Raw genomic sequence first — 16,773 nt, 5'->3', positions numbered from 1 at the left:
CAGGTCTCCCGTCCAGTAAACCCCCCCTCCCCCCCAGAAAATACCGGTATTTCCTGTTTCCCTTGGATTGAAGCCTGGCAGGGACGGTTTTCCCCTTTTGCATCTGGCAGGGGCAGGGGAGTGAGGCGCACGGGGCCATTTAAAGGCGCAGTGACCTTTTTTTCTGCTTAACAATTTTGGTCTCTTCCTCCCCTGCCCCTCCTCCCCCCCTTTTTTTGCTCAACCAAGTTTGCCATGTTCAGGATTTTTGTTGAAAGCATCTGGCAAGTCTAGCGAGTCACTTCTCTGCTAGTGTTGGTGGCCTGTCGTGCAGGTGGCTGCAGTTTGATGCTGCCAGACGGTTTTGGGATTCGAAGGCAAGAACAGCTGCAGAAGGGGAGAGTTCTGTCCCTGCCATGGGGGGGTGCTGGAATGCAGGGTGTAGGCAACAAATGTGTATTTGTCTTGGCTGTTTCATAGTTTTTCTTGCCCTGTGTCATAATTATCCGAAAGAATAGCTTTCAATCAGGGGGCCTGTTTACTTCTGGTGCTATCCCCTGCCTGCGTTTAGACCCTGCTGTTAAGAAATAATATTGTGATGGTGACATGCCAAGATCCTGGCTGAGATTCTCAAAAGTGGCCAATGGTTTTGGGTGTCTGAATTTCGGGGGGCCTGACTTGAGATGCTTTTGAAAAGGCCTGTTTTTCTGAGGGCTGGTGCTCAGCACCTTCTGTATAATCGGGCCCCTTCAATGTGTCTTAAGTTGAACCTGCCAAATCAAAAATCCCTTCTGAAAAGCTCCGTGTGTGTGACTTCACTGTAGCCACCGTGGGTGAGAGATTGTGAGGAAGAAGCCCTTCTTAGCACACCACGGTCTTCAGTTTAGGGTCAAATTCTGCAATGCACTGAGTTCCTTTAGGGAGACTTTGAGTCCCCTTACCAGTAGCACCATTCAGTCCTTTGCAGAACCTTGTCTGCACTTGCAAAGGGAAGAATAATGATGCCCAAGTCCATTTTGCGGTTGCGCTGGGTGTTTGTCGTATTTAATTTAATGACAGCGATAACATACAGCTTTGCTCTTGCCTAGCTCTTCAATTTGCTGGCACCAGATGTAACGAGATAAGTTGTACATAAATATGGATTAAACGCTTCATCACTCCGAGTCAGCATGGCGGCAGTGAGGTTCATGAAAGGGAGTTACTCACTTTCAGTAACTTCCAGTAATACACTGAGGGTTTATTTTTTGGAGAGAGAGAATTCACTATCCATAAACCTGTGGCGGGTGCTGTTTATTCACTTCCTACTTCTCTCTTCTGAACTCCCAGGCTTGTTTCACTGCCCTGAACTTTCTTCTGAACTTGACAGAATGTTTCAAAGAGCCTTTTTACGTGCTCTGGGTCTCTCATGCTCTGAACTGTGGGCGCTCGGGGATGTGGCTATAAAAATCAAAAGGGGAAGCCTAGTCATAAGGCAACCGGTGTCGACTCGACTGCCACCTGTGACCTAAACCAGTTGTTACGGTGGGTGGTTGCTTCTGGTCTTGAGTCTCAAATCATTTGCTGTCTGCACGGGAATCCCTCGTTCGCAAAGATGGGCCTTAGCCACAAAACTTGGATCTGGACTTTGACTCTTCCAAGTCTTTGGAGGAGTGTTGGGATGCAAGAGTTGATCTCAGCAACTAGTCTTCACTTGCTGCTAATGCAGGGGTGGGCAATAATTTTAGATGGGGGGGCACTTCACTAATTTTTTAAGTGGCCCTGGGCTGCTCTGGAAGGAACAGGGTCAGGATATTTCCTGCTCTCCCTTCCACAGACCCTGGTTGGCCTGGGGTGGGGGAGCACGTGAAACCTTTGCCCCCAGCCTAGAGAGAACTGCCAGCTGTTCAGAATATCTGGTGGGTCCCTCTAGGCACCCACCCCCTTGCAGGACAGAAGGAGATTTCGCATGCTCCCCCACCCCCAGGTCAATCAGAGCCTGGAGGTGGGAGGAACGCACCAAGTCTGTCGCTCCTGCCTCTGCCCTGAAAGAGGTGTGTGGTGCTTGCAGGGTGGGGGCAGGGAGCAAGAGACTTTGTGCGCTCCTCCTGCCCCCAGGCCATGATTGGCCCGGGGGTGGAGGAATGGCAGGGCATCTGTGGGTCAGATCCAGCCCACAGAGTCTCCTTTGCCCACCCCTCTGCTGGTATCTCACTGGCCTATAGGGTTGCCAGATGGTTTATCCAAAAATACCTAACACCTCTCCCCAACCCCCCCCCCCACTCCAAAAAAAAACCCACCAGGGAAAAATGTCAGTTGAGGGGGAAAAAAAGGGGGAAGACCAAAGTTGTTCAGCAAAAAAAAATTAAAACATTTAAAAAAACGACACGGCCCCTTTAAGAAATGCTTTTGAAGCGTTTTGGCCCTAACAGGCCATCTTGCTTCCTTGCACCAGGCCAGACAGCTCCCCTGCGGAACCTGGTAAGCACCCAGGGTTTTTGCCTCCTGGTTGGGAAAAAGAATCAGACTGTGGGGCTGCCGGCTGTGCCAGGCGGGACTTAAACCCACCACTCTGCCCTCCCAGGCGAGCACCCTATCCCATGTCAGAACCCACCCCACCACCTTATCTTCAGGGAGCCCCTTATCCCTCCTGCTCCTGGGCCACCAGCCATCCCATCCCAGGCAGGACTTGAACCCACGGCCCTCCCTTTCCCAGGTGAGTGACCTAGCCCTGAGGCCACACTGGAACCCACTTTAGGTGTCTGGTATTTTCTGAATTTTTTTACCGGACAGGAGGTGAAAATACCGGACTGTCCAGTTCAATACTGGACACTTGGCAACCCTACTGGCCTGGCTCAGGGACTTGCATGCCCCAGTTGGTTTTTCATGGCTAGTGCCTGGGGAAGGAGGAATGCAGGGTGGGACATGGTGGGGTGGGAATGTAGCATTCATGAATGGCTACAGCACTATCCGTTTGAAGGCAGGAAGTTGCACGGGGAAAGCAGGGGAGTCGTGGGGGAGTGGGCTGATAGGGACGGCTAGTGCTTTTTACATGGTCAGATGCAAACTTAGCGATCACATATTTAGAGCACGTTCTTGGAACTTCTGAATCCTTCCTCATGTCAAGAAACAGCTTTTCTCCCAAGAACTGCCAGGATGGCCTGTGGACTAGTCTGCAACAGTCCTAGACTGTCTGAAATCGTGTCAAGGCTTTCTGAACCCGATGCCACGCATCTCCCTTCTTCCGGCCCTCTGCCGATGACCTGGTTTGCGGAGTTGCTGGGAGTGGCAACTGTTGAGCTCTGGGGACAAACAAGTGACCCAGGAGCTCCACAGCTGGAGTTGCAATAGATTTTTCGATTCTCCTGTGTTTGCGGCCGCGTTACTCTTCTAACCTTGGACCTTGTGGGCGGGAGCAGCATCCAGTGATGCGCCGATGCACATGTATAGATGTCCCAGGTCTGCAGAAACCAAGATCCAACACAGTAAAATGGACTCTTAATCTTTTTGGAATGAGAACCTAATTCATAGACAGGGCCTGATAACAAGGGGTACAGAACGTTTGTCTCATCTGCTGACTTCAGAGGGAGTCCCGGGTGCTTACTCACAGCAACGTTTCCCATGTGCTTCTATTATTTTCCCAAACAGTTGTGTGAAATATTGCCAGAGCCAGAAAACAGCAGAATATAACTTGAATTGGTTTTGGTTTTGGGCATTGGAAGGGAGATTTCTTTCTTTTTTTCAGAATCAATCAAGGGAACAAGGGACTTTGGAAGACACATTCCCATTGACAGGAATCGGCACTACTGTTGCTAATTTCTTAATTGCTTGTTATATTAGGGGAGATTTTTTCAAAGATCTCCATTTATCCCCCCATGGCCATATTTTAGCATGTGCCTTCAAAACCAGGCACTTATTTATAACATGCTCTGTGTACGTAAGGGGGAGGGAGAGAGAGAATTATAAGATATAGGTAATTGAAAATTACAAGGCTCTAGATAAATGGATGTGTTTCGCTGCCACGGTAAACAAAGACAGCTAAACGCCTCTTCCCCCCCTCCACCCACAGCCAAGCTGCTGGCAGTGCAAACAAGCTCTGCTTTTCCCATCCTTTGTTTTGCTGGCTTAGCGCAGCCAGGAAAGAATTAAAAGCAGTGTGTGTTTTTCTTTAGAGAGCCCACTGTCCAGTTAGCTCTTTGCAATAGTGCTATGAGGGTGGGTGGGCGGCGGGCAGTGGGGGGAGTAGAGCCCTTTACAGCATCTAACCAACTGCTATGGACCGTCATCGGCTCTTAACCTCAGAGTTCATCCTCTGTGTCATGTGTCCTTTCTGTTTACACATCCTCCCGTTGAATGCCCTACAGAACAGATTTCTCCTGGTTGTAAATCCCTGCCCGGCTTAGTCAGTTGCCCAGTGCATGGTAGCTAGATGGGCATCCCAAAAGGGGCAAAACTGGAGATGCACGTATTTCTGCTCGCTGTGTAACTTACAAAATGCTGTCGGTGGGTGGGCGAGGGATGTGAGAAGAATTCCCACAAAGAAGGGAGTGTATATTTCTTTACTCTCCCAAGAGAGCAGTCATATATATCACTGGCCTGCAGAGAGTGTGTGTGTGTGGGGGGTGGGGGGGGAGGATTGTGAGAGAAGAAAAGTGGCAGATCTTTACTTACAGAGATGAAAGATGACAGTATGAACCCATCAAGACACCTCGCTCCTGCCAGGTCTGTTCTGGAAATGGATGCGCTGAACTTACACACGCTGCTGTAGCCTCCTGGTTACTTAAAAGAGCTGCTGCACAGGGTCTGTCTTAGAGCCAGCTGATTAGTGGCGCAGCTCGAATCCAGTCATCGGAAATTTGGACTAAAATGTTAAAACTGCAGTGGCACCTTTCTGAGGCCAGAGGTTCTGGATACCAGGACAAACAGCCAAAATGGGAAAAGCAGGGTGATATTTTGCCTCTGTGTGTGTAAATATAAAGCCTTCAAAGCAAGAGCCATTTGGCTTGTTGGCAGGGGGTAAAATATTATGAAGCTTCATTCTCTCTGTAATCGTCTGATCATAAAAAGCTGAATCTAGTTCAGAACTAAGCAGCTGCTACGATAAATGGGAAAGGCGGAAAAACCCACCTTGACTCTGTTACTAGACAAACATCTTATCCTTTTCCTCTTCTCAAAAGTTGCAAAGTGTTTAATTGTAATGGAGTTGGGGGAGGGGCACGGCAAAATTGTCAAATCGTGCTCAGCAGGTGCCGTGTGTCTAACAGATGTTTTCAGCTACAATTCTAAAAGTATGGACAGGAAACCTTGTTACTGTACTTCCTTTAAATCACAAGACCAATGAATGTCAGATTTCTATGCGTGCTCAAGCATGTACCAGACAGTGCTTTCTGTTGTTCAGGGCCTTGCAGATGGGAGGGATTTGTTTAAACACGACTATGTTTAGCTTTTAATTGGTAGTGATGACTGATGCTGCGGGCCTAAAGAAAAGTCACATTTAGGCCTTGATACGGTATGTCAGGGTTTTACTCATCCAGAACCAGTGGTTGGCTGGAGAGCTTACATCAGGGCTACTCAACATGCAACCCATGGGCCACATGCGGCCAGTGGCCCATCTGTTTGCGGCCCACGGTGCGGTTTGGGTTTACGCGGAGCTCAACAGGTGGGAGCCGAAACAGAAAAGGAGTCAATATAATGGTCTTTTGTTGATATGCGTTTTAGTAGTTACATTCCTGGACAGTCATTGCCCATTAAAAGTGCTGCCACGTCGGTGGAAATCGGGTCAATGTTGCATTTTATTAATATCAGCAGAACTGACTTAAATGGGGTCTGCATGTGGTGTAGTCTTGTCCTAATCTTTGTATTCATGCCCGTCAGTGTGAAAGAAGCTATTTGCATATAGATTTGCATGTCTATGCAACCACACTGAAGTGGCCACCCTCGGCATGTGCAGTGAATATCATTGTGGCCCCTGGGGCTTCCAAAGTTGAGTAGCCCTGTCTTACACCTTCAGTCAGGGATGGGCATCTATGAATAGTGAGTGGGCTGTATGAGTGAGCCTCCTTCACCCCAGTGGGCAGCAGCAGCCTGTGGCCCACTGGGGTTCCCCCGAAGACCCCCCGTTTGCCTCCTCTCTCCCACACACCTCTTGGGCACTAGGGCAGAGGAGCCCCATACTTACCTACTTCTCCCCCTTCCCCTCCCTCCCAGCACTTTTGGAGCGTTGATTCGTGGTGTTCCAGCGCTGGGAGGATGAGGAGCTGGGATGGAGCGTGAACCAGGTGATGGGCAGCTCCTCCAAAAGTGCTGGGAGGGAGGGGGAGGCGTAGGAAGTGCAGGGCTCTGATGTCCCAGTGTGCGAAAGGCACATGGTGGGGGCAACCAGGGGGACTGCGGGCTGTAGGGGGAGTCCCAGTGGGCTGCATGCAGACCCACAGGCCGCAGGTTACCCAGCATTGTCTTAAGTCAGTGGTCACCAACCAGGAGATCAGGATCTACTAGTAGATCTTGGAGCCTCTTACAGGGGATCCTGACTGGTTTGGCCAACAGGCTATCAAGTGGCAGCACTTCAGCTGCCTCCTCCTCCCCTCCCCCCCCCGCTGCTCATCTTCTGCCCTTTGCCTCGACGTGCCCCTCTCCCTGGGAGCTTCATGCTTGCTGTGCAGGGCAGGGGAAGGAGAGGAGAGGGCTTATGCCAGGGTGCCCTCTCCCACTCTGTATCCTTTCGCCACAGAGCAGAGAGGGCACCACAGGGTTTGGGATGGAGGGAGTTTGCTGGCTGCTTTAGGGAGTGGTCCGGGGCCAGGGCAAGGGTGAGCCTGCCTTAATCCCACTGCACCCCCACCCAGGAGCCACCAGCAGTGCCCAGCTGGAGCGTACATCCCAAGCTCCTACCCCAGTCATGAAACCCCTCCTGCACCCCAAGCCCTTGTCCTAGCCCCAAGCACCCCTGCATCAAAACGCCATCCCAGAATCTGCACCTACAACCCCCTCCTACATCCCGACTGCCTGCCCCAAGAGCAGCTCAGAACCCCTCTCACATTCCAGATCCCTTAATCCAAGACCGGAGCCTGCACCCCAACCCTCTGCCCCAGCCTGATGAAAGTGAGTGAGGATATGCAAGAGAGGGAGGATGGAGTCAGCGGGGCGGAGTCTTGGAGAAAGGGCGGGAAGGAGGCAGGGTAAGGGTATTTATATTTGAGGTAGATCTTGGATTGTACCTAAATTCAAAGAGTGATCTTATTCTCAAAAAGGTTTGAGACCACTGCCTTAAGTCCATCAGGGAAGGAATTGCCACTTACTATACATGTGTGCAGCAGCAAACAGAATGGGTCCTCAAATTTGGGCACAACTTTAAACTTCCATTCTGTAGGTAATTTCGATATTTCAGAATTTGGTTTTGGTCTGACTTGGACGTGAAAATAATGTCGACACTTGTCCATGAAATGAAATGTTTAGCTAACGTTCTCTTTGGGTTGTTTTGGGGATGTTTTGTTTGGATAATATCAAAGTGGTGGGTTTGGATTTTGACTTTTGAAAAATAAATGAGGGGAGAAAAAAGGAATCCGGGCTTTAAAAATTAAAAATCGAAGTGCTGCTTTTTGATTTGTTCCAAATGAAATTTCACTTAGATCACTGTGTGCTGGAAAAGTGTTTAGATTTCAAGAAAAAGATGAATTTTTTGACATTCTGTCTGAAAATCTTTTGATTAACATTAGCCGTTAATAACTATTGAAAGCCTGATGTGGTGACATACCCATGAAATTGCTATATAGCCGCCTGTAGGAGTACGCTACATAGAGCGAAACCTCTTGTGAAGCAAGTATTTAATTACACAATAATCATGTTAAATGAGCTGAAACTCTGTCCAGAGCTCTCCAATAAGTCGTGACTTCAAGAATACACACACTCCTTTGTCCAGTAACTCGCTGACCCTGAGATAAAAGCCTAGGCATAAAGAACCTAACTATTTGGGGAATTTGGTAGATGATAAAGTTAAATGGACATTTATTTAAGTCAACATTTGGCAAAGGAGTGAGGTTCTTAGGTCAAAAATAGGGCTTAGGGCTTGTCATGTGTGGGGCACCCCAGAGAGATGTGAATTATCAAGGGTTCTAAAGTGGTTCACTCTAATTGCTCTGTGCAGATCTTACTGACCCGCTCTAAAAGGATCTTTCATGCTGTTTGAAACACACAGTAGATACTTTTTATCGTGGGGTCCCTCAGAATTTATAACAGAAAAAGAAGGTGGAGAAGTACCTGTAGTGCCGGCAGCGCTAATGAAGTGTCCCATACCTGAAGTGTCCCATACTTCACTTTGAATGTGAATAGGGAATAGAATGTAAGGAAGGCTGGATTTATAATGGGCCATCCAGTTAATATCTTTGTTCAGGCCCAGGGAAACAGTGTCAAATTTGCATATGAAGGTCAATTCCACACTCTCTCTGTAGTTGGCTTGTGAAATTCCTTTGTAGAAGAATGGCTACTTATAAATTCATTAATGCGGGCCCAGGAAGTGCCCAGCTCACTAGCACTGGTGCTGCAATTTCCCCCCTTCTTTTGTTTTTTATTTACAGTAGCCTCCCCAGGAATTGATATTGGAGGAGGGGGTTGAATTTACATGGGGGGTGTCAGGGCCGATGAGGGGTGAGACCGTGAGGGTGAAGGTGGGCTGTATGGCACCATAGTTCACAAAACTGGGGGGGTGTTGGGGAAATTTGGGGGGGTATACACTCCCATAGAGGGGGTGTAGGGAAATCCCTGTTTATATAAAAAGGGGGGGAGTCTCAGAATTTGTGTGTGTGTGTGTGTGTGTGTGTGTCTAATCAGCATGCTTATTTTGAAATAAGCTATTTCAGAAGAAATACTCTGAAATAGCTTATTTCGAAATAGCATGTCTTCACCACAGGGAAGCCACAAAATTAGTCCTAGGCAGGCTCCCCTAATGTGGATGTGCTACCTCGAATTAGGAGGCACTGGGGAGTAATTAGGAAGCACTGGGGATTAATTAGGTGGCACTGGGAAATAATTACTTTGGAAGGCCCAGGAGAAGAACTATTTTGAAATAGCAGCAGTGGAATGTCCACACTACTGCTATTTCGGAATAAGCGTTATTCCTCATGGAATGAGGTTTACAGATTTCAAAATAAGACATCCATTATTTTGAAAAAACGGAATTGCCATGTAGACGCTTGCATTGTTATTTCAAAATAACATCAGTTATGTGCTGTGTAGACGCACCTTAAGGTGTCACAGGACGACTCGTTGTCTTTAAAGTTACAGACTAACACGGTGACCCTCTCGGAGACTTTTAAACACGAGAGCGTCGTGTCCCTTGGGATAGTACAGTATGTTTTGAGCCAGGGTTCTGAGAATGGTTAGTACACGCAAAGGAACTTCCATTGAAGAGCGAGCACTCTGTAAGAGAGCTTTCAATCCCTGGTGTGCGGTACCCTCAAACCTGTTCAGAATAGCTCCCTTTAAAGCTAGGCCAATGACCCTGCACTGCAGCAAAGTAGCAGAAGTTGGTGTGCGTCTGCGAGCCCCATGCATCATCACATATTGCCATAGATAACTTACAGAGGACTGTAGTGGCACGGCATGTATGGTATTAGAGAGGCAGGTATATAGATCTATGCAGAGATCAGCAACAACCCCGTGCCTTATGTTCTGATGGATGCAGTTGTAACTCACACCTAGTGGGGGTGTTTCACTGTCCCACATAGTGGTACTTTGACCACTTACAGCAAGAGACAATAACAAGGGAGCGGTACAGCCTCATCTAAGAGCCAGCTGACTTTATAGCTCAAGCTGTAGAGGCTCCTCTGCTAAGCTCCAGAGGTCCCAGGTTCAAATCTGCATGGTTACTGTGCTGCAGAATCTGTAATGTAAACCAGCTTGAGATAATACCTCTGAGCCATGGTTCTTTTCAAAATCAAGGGACGTGCAGTGAGCAGATCAGAATCCGGCTGATGGAAAACCTGAAATAGTCCCTTGGGTGGCCCTGGATAGGAACATGGTGAGCGCTGGCTGTGCTTGTTTGGCTGGAAGGTGCATGGAGGGCAGGGGTGTGCGGAGGCGCTCAGTAAAATGTGGCTGGAACTCCCAGCCGCAGGTGCGTATCTCCTCTGATGCCGCTAGTGGAAAGGATCTGCTTACAGCTGGCGAATCCTGCTCAATATTTAATCGGTCTTTAGTGCTCTCACTTGGGAAGCAAAAGGATCCTTCTTCCTCTGCCCCCTGGGATAGCAGGTCTTAGGAGTGGGTTCGTGTACAATGAAATGCTTTGTCTTTGTTTGCCACTTCACGTCACAGTGCAAGTAAAATAATAAAAAAAAAAATCTAGACCCCACCGTGTCTCTTTGCCCCGGGGCTCAAGATGGATAGGCGGCTCGGGCTGAGCAGAGCACGCTGGGGCAACCAGGCCTCTGCTCTTCTGTGACTTTCTGGGATGTGCTCTGACAGAAGCTGACGCATGTGTCCTTCTGCCCTGGCGCTTGGGTTCTGGAACGCTCTCCCGGGGCTGGATGTGCCAAACCACTCTCCCTCTCTAAGCTCCAGTCCCGCCCTCCTCTCACAGCCCTTTCCAAAAGGATCCCACAAAGGGTAGAGTCTGTGACTGTAGAGCAGGGCACGTCTGTGTCGGACACAGGGCCCAGTCTGCCTGCCTTCCTGACCCGTGGGGGAACTCACTCCTGCGGCGGAAGCCGAGGCCTGGGGTGAAGTTTACCCGCCAAGTCGCGTTGTGCTCAGTCACTGTAGCTGCCCTTTCGACATCAGTGGGGCTGTCTGTGCAGGGCTGTCCTTAGGCACACTCAGCTGCGTAGGGCACCACAGAGGGTATGTCTACACTACAAAGTTAATTCGAACTAACAGCCGTTAGTTTGAATTAACTTTGATAGGCGCTGCACATACAAACCGCTAGTTCGAACTTAATTTGAACTAGCGGAGCACTTAATTCGATCTAGGTAAACCTCATTCTACGAGGACTAACGCCTAGTTCAAATTAAGCAGTTCGAATTAAGGTCTGTGTGGCCACTTAATTCGAACTAGTGGGAGGCTAGCCCTCCCCAGCTTTCCCTGGTGGCCACTCTGGGCACCACCAGGGAAACTCGTCTGCCCCCCTCCCGGCCCCGGAGCCCTTAAAGGGCCACGGGCTGCCTACGGTGCCAGTGCCAGGTGCAAGCCTGCCAGCACCCAGCCAGCAGACCCTGCACCTGGCACGGCACGAACCAGCCACCCGCTGCCACCCAGCCCTCCGCCTCTTCCCGGGACCAGGCTGGTGGCTCCCGGGAGCCTGCCCGGGTCCGCAAGAGGCGGGCGCCCATCTGGTCCGCACTAGGCTCAGGAAAGTGGCCATCTAGGGCAGGATAGCTGCGAGCCTGGCCACCCAGGAGCAGGTTTGCATGAAAATCAGGGTGGTCCAGTGAGACCCCCGACCCTGAGCCCTGAGCTTAGAATGGCAGTACTTCGTCAGACTAAAGGTCCATCTAGCCCAGTAGCCTGTCTGCCGACAGTGGCCAACACTAGGGACCCTGGAGGGGATGGACCGAAACAATGACCAAGCCATTTGTCTCGTGTCATCCATCTCCAGCCTTCCATAAACAGAGGCCAAGGACACCATTTCTACCCCTTGGCTAATAGCACTCCATGGCTTTATCTAACTTCTCTTTGAACTCTGTTCTAGTTCTAGCCTTCACAGCCTGCTGCAGCAAGGAGTTCCACAGGTTGACTCTTTGCTTTGTGAAGAAGAACTTTCTGTTATTAGTTTGAAGCCTGCTACCCATTAATTTCATTTGGTGTCCTCTAGTCCTTCTATTATGGGAACTAATGAAGAACTTTTCTTTATGCACCCTCTCCACACCACTCATCCTTTTACAGACCTCTATCATATCCCCCCTCAGTCTCCTCTTTTCTAAACTGAGAAGTTCCAGTCTCTTTAGCCTCTCTTCATATGGGACCTGTTCCAAACCCCTGGTCATTTTAGTTGCCCTCTCGGGTATGTCTACACTACCCTCCTATTTCGAAGTAGGAGGGTAATGTAGGCATACCGCAATTGCAAATTAAGCCTGGGATTTGAATTTCCTGGGCTTCATTTGCATAAGCCGGGCGCTGCCATTTTTAAATCCCGGCTGGTTCGAACCCCGTGCCGCGCGGCTACATGCGGCACGAACTAGGTAGTTCGAACTACCGTTACTCCTCCTGGAAAGAGGAGTAACGGTAGTTCGAACCAGCCGGGATTTCGAACCAGCCGGGATTTAAAAATGGCACGGGGTTCGAACCAGCCGGGATTTAAAAATGGCGGCGCCCGGCTTATGCAAATGAAGCCCGGGAAATTAAAATCCCAGGCTTAATTTGCAATTGCGGTATGCCTACATTACCCTCCTACTTCGAAATAGGAGGGTAGTGTAGACATACCCCTCCTCTCCTACCCTCTCTTTTCCCCTCTCCCACCTCCTTTTCCCAGTCTCCCCGAGTTTTGTTCAATAAAGAGAGTTTCTATTTTTGAACACACGTGTCCTTTATTTTGTACATCAGGAAGGGGGGCTAGGGAGGGGTAAGTGGAAAGAGGTGAGGGAGGAATGGGGTACGAGCCCCCGATGGGGAAGGACTGGGGTGGCTCTGCGGGCTCCTTGGGGTGGAAGCTCTTCTGCAGCCCCCCGATTGACTCCTCCCGGATGGCAGCCTGCGGCAAGTGCAGCTGGGCTGATGACCGAGTGCTGTGATGTGCCGAGTGTGGGCACTCAGGGCACTACAAGCCAGGACTGCTTTGCAAGCAGGGAACCCCTGAGAACTGTCTGTCCGGGGTGGGGGTCGGGACCCTTTAAGCACAGCCCTCGGCTAGCCTGAGACAACAGCTCCACTCTCTAAGTCCTAATCTGATGCCCTGCCGGCACTGCTTCCGGCCATCCTTAACCTCGGTTCAGGGTCCACTCAATGTGGACATGCTAGTTCGAATTAGCAAAATGCTAATTCGAACTAGTTTTTAGGTCTAGATGCACTAATTCGAATTAGCTTAGTTCGAATTAACTAATTCGAATTAAGTTAGTTCGAATTAGTGCTGTAGTGTAGACATACCCTAAATCTGCGGCACTAATACTGCTCCAAATTTAGTAGTGCCCTATTTTGTGTACGCCTATGGCTATCACCTGTTCCGGTGGCCCTAATGCCCTAGCTCTCTGCTCAAACTCCCAGCCCCGTCGACCTCAGCCCCTCGCTCCTGGGTCCACCTCCCAGCCTCGTTGGACCCAATCTCCTGGCCTCCCAGTCTCCTCCACTCTCCACACTCTCCACCTGCCCACCCGCAGGCCTGGGAGGCTGCCCTGCTCCCCCTTCCAGCTGGTTTGCCTCTCGGCCCGCAGGTCCAGACTTCCTAGCCACCTCTTATTCCCCCTGCTCCTGTTTCCACAGCCCTCAGCAGCGCCCCACTCCAGGGAATGCCCCTCCCTCTGTCGGGGATGGAGGGAGTAAGTGCGCCAGTCGCATAGGACACACCAAAGGATGGCCCTGATGTAAGCATCACAGAATCAGCTCTGTGGATTGTAAATTCCATAGGGGCTGCTTCTTCAACTTGCATAGTTTAGAAGGGGCTCTAATAAGAACATAAGAATGGCCATACTGGGTCAGACCAAACGTCCATCCTGCCCAGTATCCTGTTTGCTGATAGTGGCCAATGCCAGGTGCCCCAGAGGGAGTGAACTGAACAGGGAATGATCAAGCCATCTCTCTCCTGCCATCCATCTCCCCCCTCTGACAAACCGAGGCTAGGGACACCATTCCTTACCCATCCTGGATACGTTCCACTTAGCAGCACTTTCTGCTTCTCCCATCCCCGTCCTGCCATGAGTAGTTTTTGGAAGTTTGGAGCCAGCCTGCTGTGGCTAAGTGGTTTGCGTGTCTTAGAGCAGTGGTTGGTTTCGCGTTGTTGGAGATTTGGTTAACAGAGGGTGGGGATTGATAATAATCAATCCACAGAAGCTTTTATGTGCAGCGAATCTATCCTGTGCCTTTTCCTTGTCCGTTCTCCCCTCCCTCTTCCAAATCTGGACTGTTAATAACCCTGCAGCTTTCCAGTGAAACTGAGTGAGAAACTTTGGTTCTGGGAAGTTTTTCTTTTCTATTCTTGGCTGCTTTCCCTGGATTTTCCAACGGATCCGTTAAAGGGTATTATGTTTCAGATCAAACAAAGATGCACAACACCCTCCCCAACTCCCATCATCTGGTTAGAAGAATTCCTGCTGGTTGGCCTTAAGTAACCTTTGGACTATTGAATGTGTATGGAATCAAAGACATTGATCAGGGTAGTTCTAATTTTTTCTGAGCATGAATAAATTGCTTTTCCATGGGACTTTCATGAGCTTTCTGACCTCTGCTCTCAGCAGTTTTAGACAAGGTCATGGAAGTGAGGCTCGTGTGTGTGTGTGTATGTATGTATGTATATATATATGTATATATATATATATATATATATATAGCTGGAAATGGTAAAACATTGAAACCAGTCTCCCCAAAACTCAAGTTATTTCCTACTGCCCAACAGTTTTTGCCCATAGTGAATCATGGAAGTATTAGTCTCGTGAGGGTTCTCAGCCATGAAGGGAGAATGGAAATACACGGCAACCGAACTATCACATCCAAGAGGCACTTCAGCAGGATACCCCAAATAAACACTGACATACCCAAGTATTTTAGTTTTTTTTTTAAACAAAAAAGAAATCCCCAGTCTGAGTTGGGCATTATCTTGTTCAGATGGCTTTTCACAGCCACTTGGTAGACTACGCCACACAAAGCGAGGCTGGAATGCCTGACCCAATAGAAAATTGTCTGCATTAGTATGAGCCACAGAGCGTAACATTCTGTTGAACGGAGAGTGATTCCCATTCGGCCACCCTAACTGTTAGATGCATTTTTATTTAAATGAACCCCTTTAAAATTGCTGGCTTGTCTCCTTTTCTGTGAATAGCTGGGAAGCATGGAGAAGGAGGAAGACCAACCCAGCTGCCGTGAAAACCATGCCATGCCGCTCAGCTTTGCCTGCCGTCAAAAGACAGCTCTGACTCATTCTCCCATTTCTCCGATTATCGAATGAGCCTCAGATGTTTCTACTGTAGCTAGTTCATTGACGCTTTCAGCCTTAATGGTGTGTATGCAAGTGAGACATTCTCATCTTCGACATCATTCACTTCCCACTAATCACATATTAAAATGCCATCATTGTAGCAAGAGAGCAACATTAATGCACCGGGAGTAAAATGAAACGACCTGGATACGCGCCACTTAGCAGCACTTTTCTGCTCCTCCCATCCCTGTCCTGCCATTAATCGTTTTTGGAACTTTGGAGCCAGCCTGCTGTGGCTAAGTGGTTTGCGTGACTTAGAGCAGTGGTTGGTTTCACGTTGTCGGAGATTTGGTTAACAGAGGGTGAGGATTTCACAGCCTTGTTGCTTACAAGGTGATGAACACTTCAGAGCACAGCAGCAATATGCAAATATCTGGCAATTTACTGTATAAAACTAAGCCGTGGGACGGGGGGTGTTTGGGGGAATTTGGGGGGGGATTTTTTTTTGTTGCCTTTGCTTATGCTGGGAATGGCTTCATCTCATTTCCTTTACCCTGTGCTACTTATTGAGGAGTGTCATCTTGGCAGCTCCTCCCTCTGGGAGAGCCTCCGTGCATCTCTCTTCTGCCTCAACTGTCTCCAGATATCCAGCTCCTAGTTCAGCAAGGGAGTTAGGGATGTAAAATCCTGTTTAAAATGTTAACTGGTTAAACTAGATCTCACACCACGTCATGGGCAGAGTGCTGCTCCAGCCCGGATAGGCCGGACCCACCATATTGTGCCAAAGCAGGGGGGTTCTCCAAGCTGAACCTGCCCCACTGCATTGTGGGTGGGGGGCTGCTCTACCCGCCGGTTAACTGGTTACTAGTAAGCATCGCTCGGTAAGGGTGATGCTTCCCAGGTAACTGGATAACCAGTTACCCATTCACATCCCTGAAGGGAGTTAAGCATGTGCCTAAATGTAAGCATGCAAATGGTCTCCTTGACATCAGTTGTTGCTGCTTAATTACTTAGTTAAGCATATGCTGAGTTCCTTGCTACCTTATCTATGCCGCCGCCTCTTGTATCTTGTCCTCTGCTGCTGTGATTGGGATCATATCACTGAACACTCTACGTTGGTTTTGGAACGAGGTTTTTGTGTGAAAGATAGTTAGCCCAAAAAAAAAAAAAAAAAGGTCTGGTCTTGCAGACTGTCCCTTATATGGCCCCTCTCCCCCTTACCACAGTACCAGAGCACACACAGGCTAGTCTTCACATATGCTGGGGAAGTAGGCAGTATTCTTACGCTCATTTGCAAATGGGGAACTAGGGCACAGAGTGACTTGCAGGCAGATATTTGTGGCAAAGGAAAAATAAGAGCCTAAATCTCTTGCGGCCCAGCCAAATGCTTTAACCACTGGGCCATGGTTCCTCTCCTTAGAATGCCCAGTCCAGTTACTCACGTGAGTAGGGACTTACTCATGCAAAGATCAGACCCTGAAGTTGCAGTGAATGTTGCTGGTAGGAGCCTGTTAGAATCAAGAGGAATTTCCAAATTGTCCCTGTTTTTTTGTGAATCTCCTGCATTTTGTTAATTCCAGAGCTGGAACTTTTTGCTTCTAAACCCCCGAGGTGCTCTGGAAAATCTCCCCATAGACCAAGGTACAATGGCACCCTTTATAGGAACAGTAGGGAAGCCTGGGCTATAATGTTTTGCAATACAACTGTTACTTCTGGAGTGAGGAAGCAGCCACGCTCGGTCTGGTTTTTCTACCTCAAGCTTT

At 49.1% G+C, this 16,773-nt stretch overlaps 1 protein-coding gene across 2 annotated transcripts in view; it reads left to right on the top strand.

The window, feature by feature from the left end:
* VAV2 (vav guanine nucleotide exchange factor 2) overlaps window positions 1-16,773 on the top strand; it is a 409,172-nt gene that overhangs the window by 89,636 nt on the left and 302,763 nt on the right. The gene's annotated exons all lie outside the window — the stretch shown is intronic.

Source organism: Pelodiscus sinensis, chromosome 22 (genome assembly GCF_049634645.1).
Source record: "Pelodiscus sinensis isolate JC-2024 chromosome 22, ASM4963464v1, whole genome shotgun sequence".
NCBI classification, from domain to species: domain Eukaryota; kingdom Metazoa; phylum Chordata; order Testudines; family Trionychidae; genus Pelodiscus; species Pelodiscus sinensis.
This window is presented reverse-complemented; position numbering and strand designations above follow the sequence as displayed.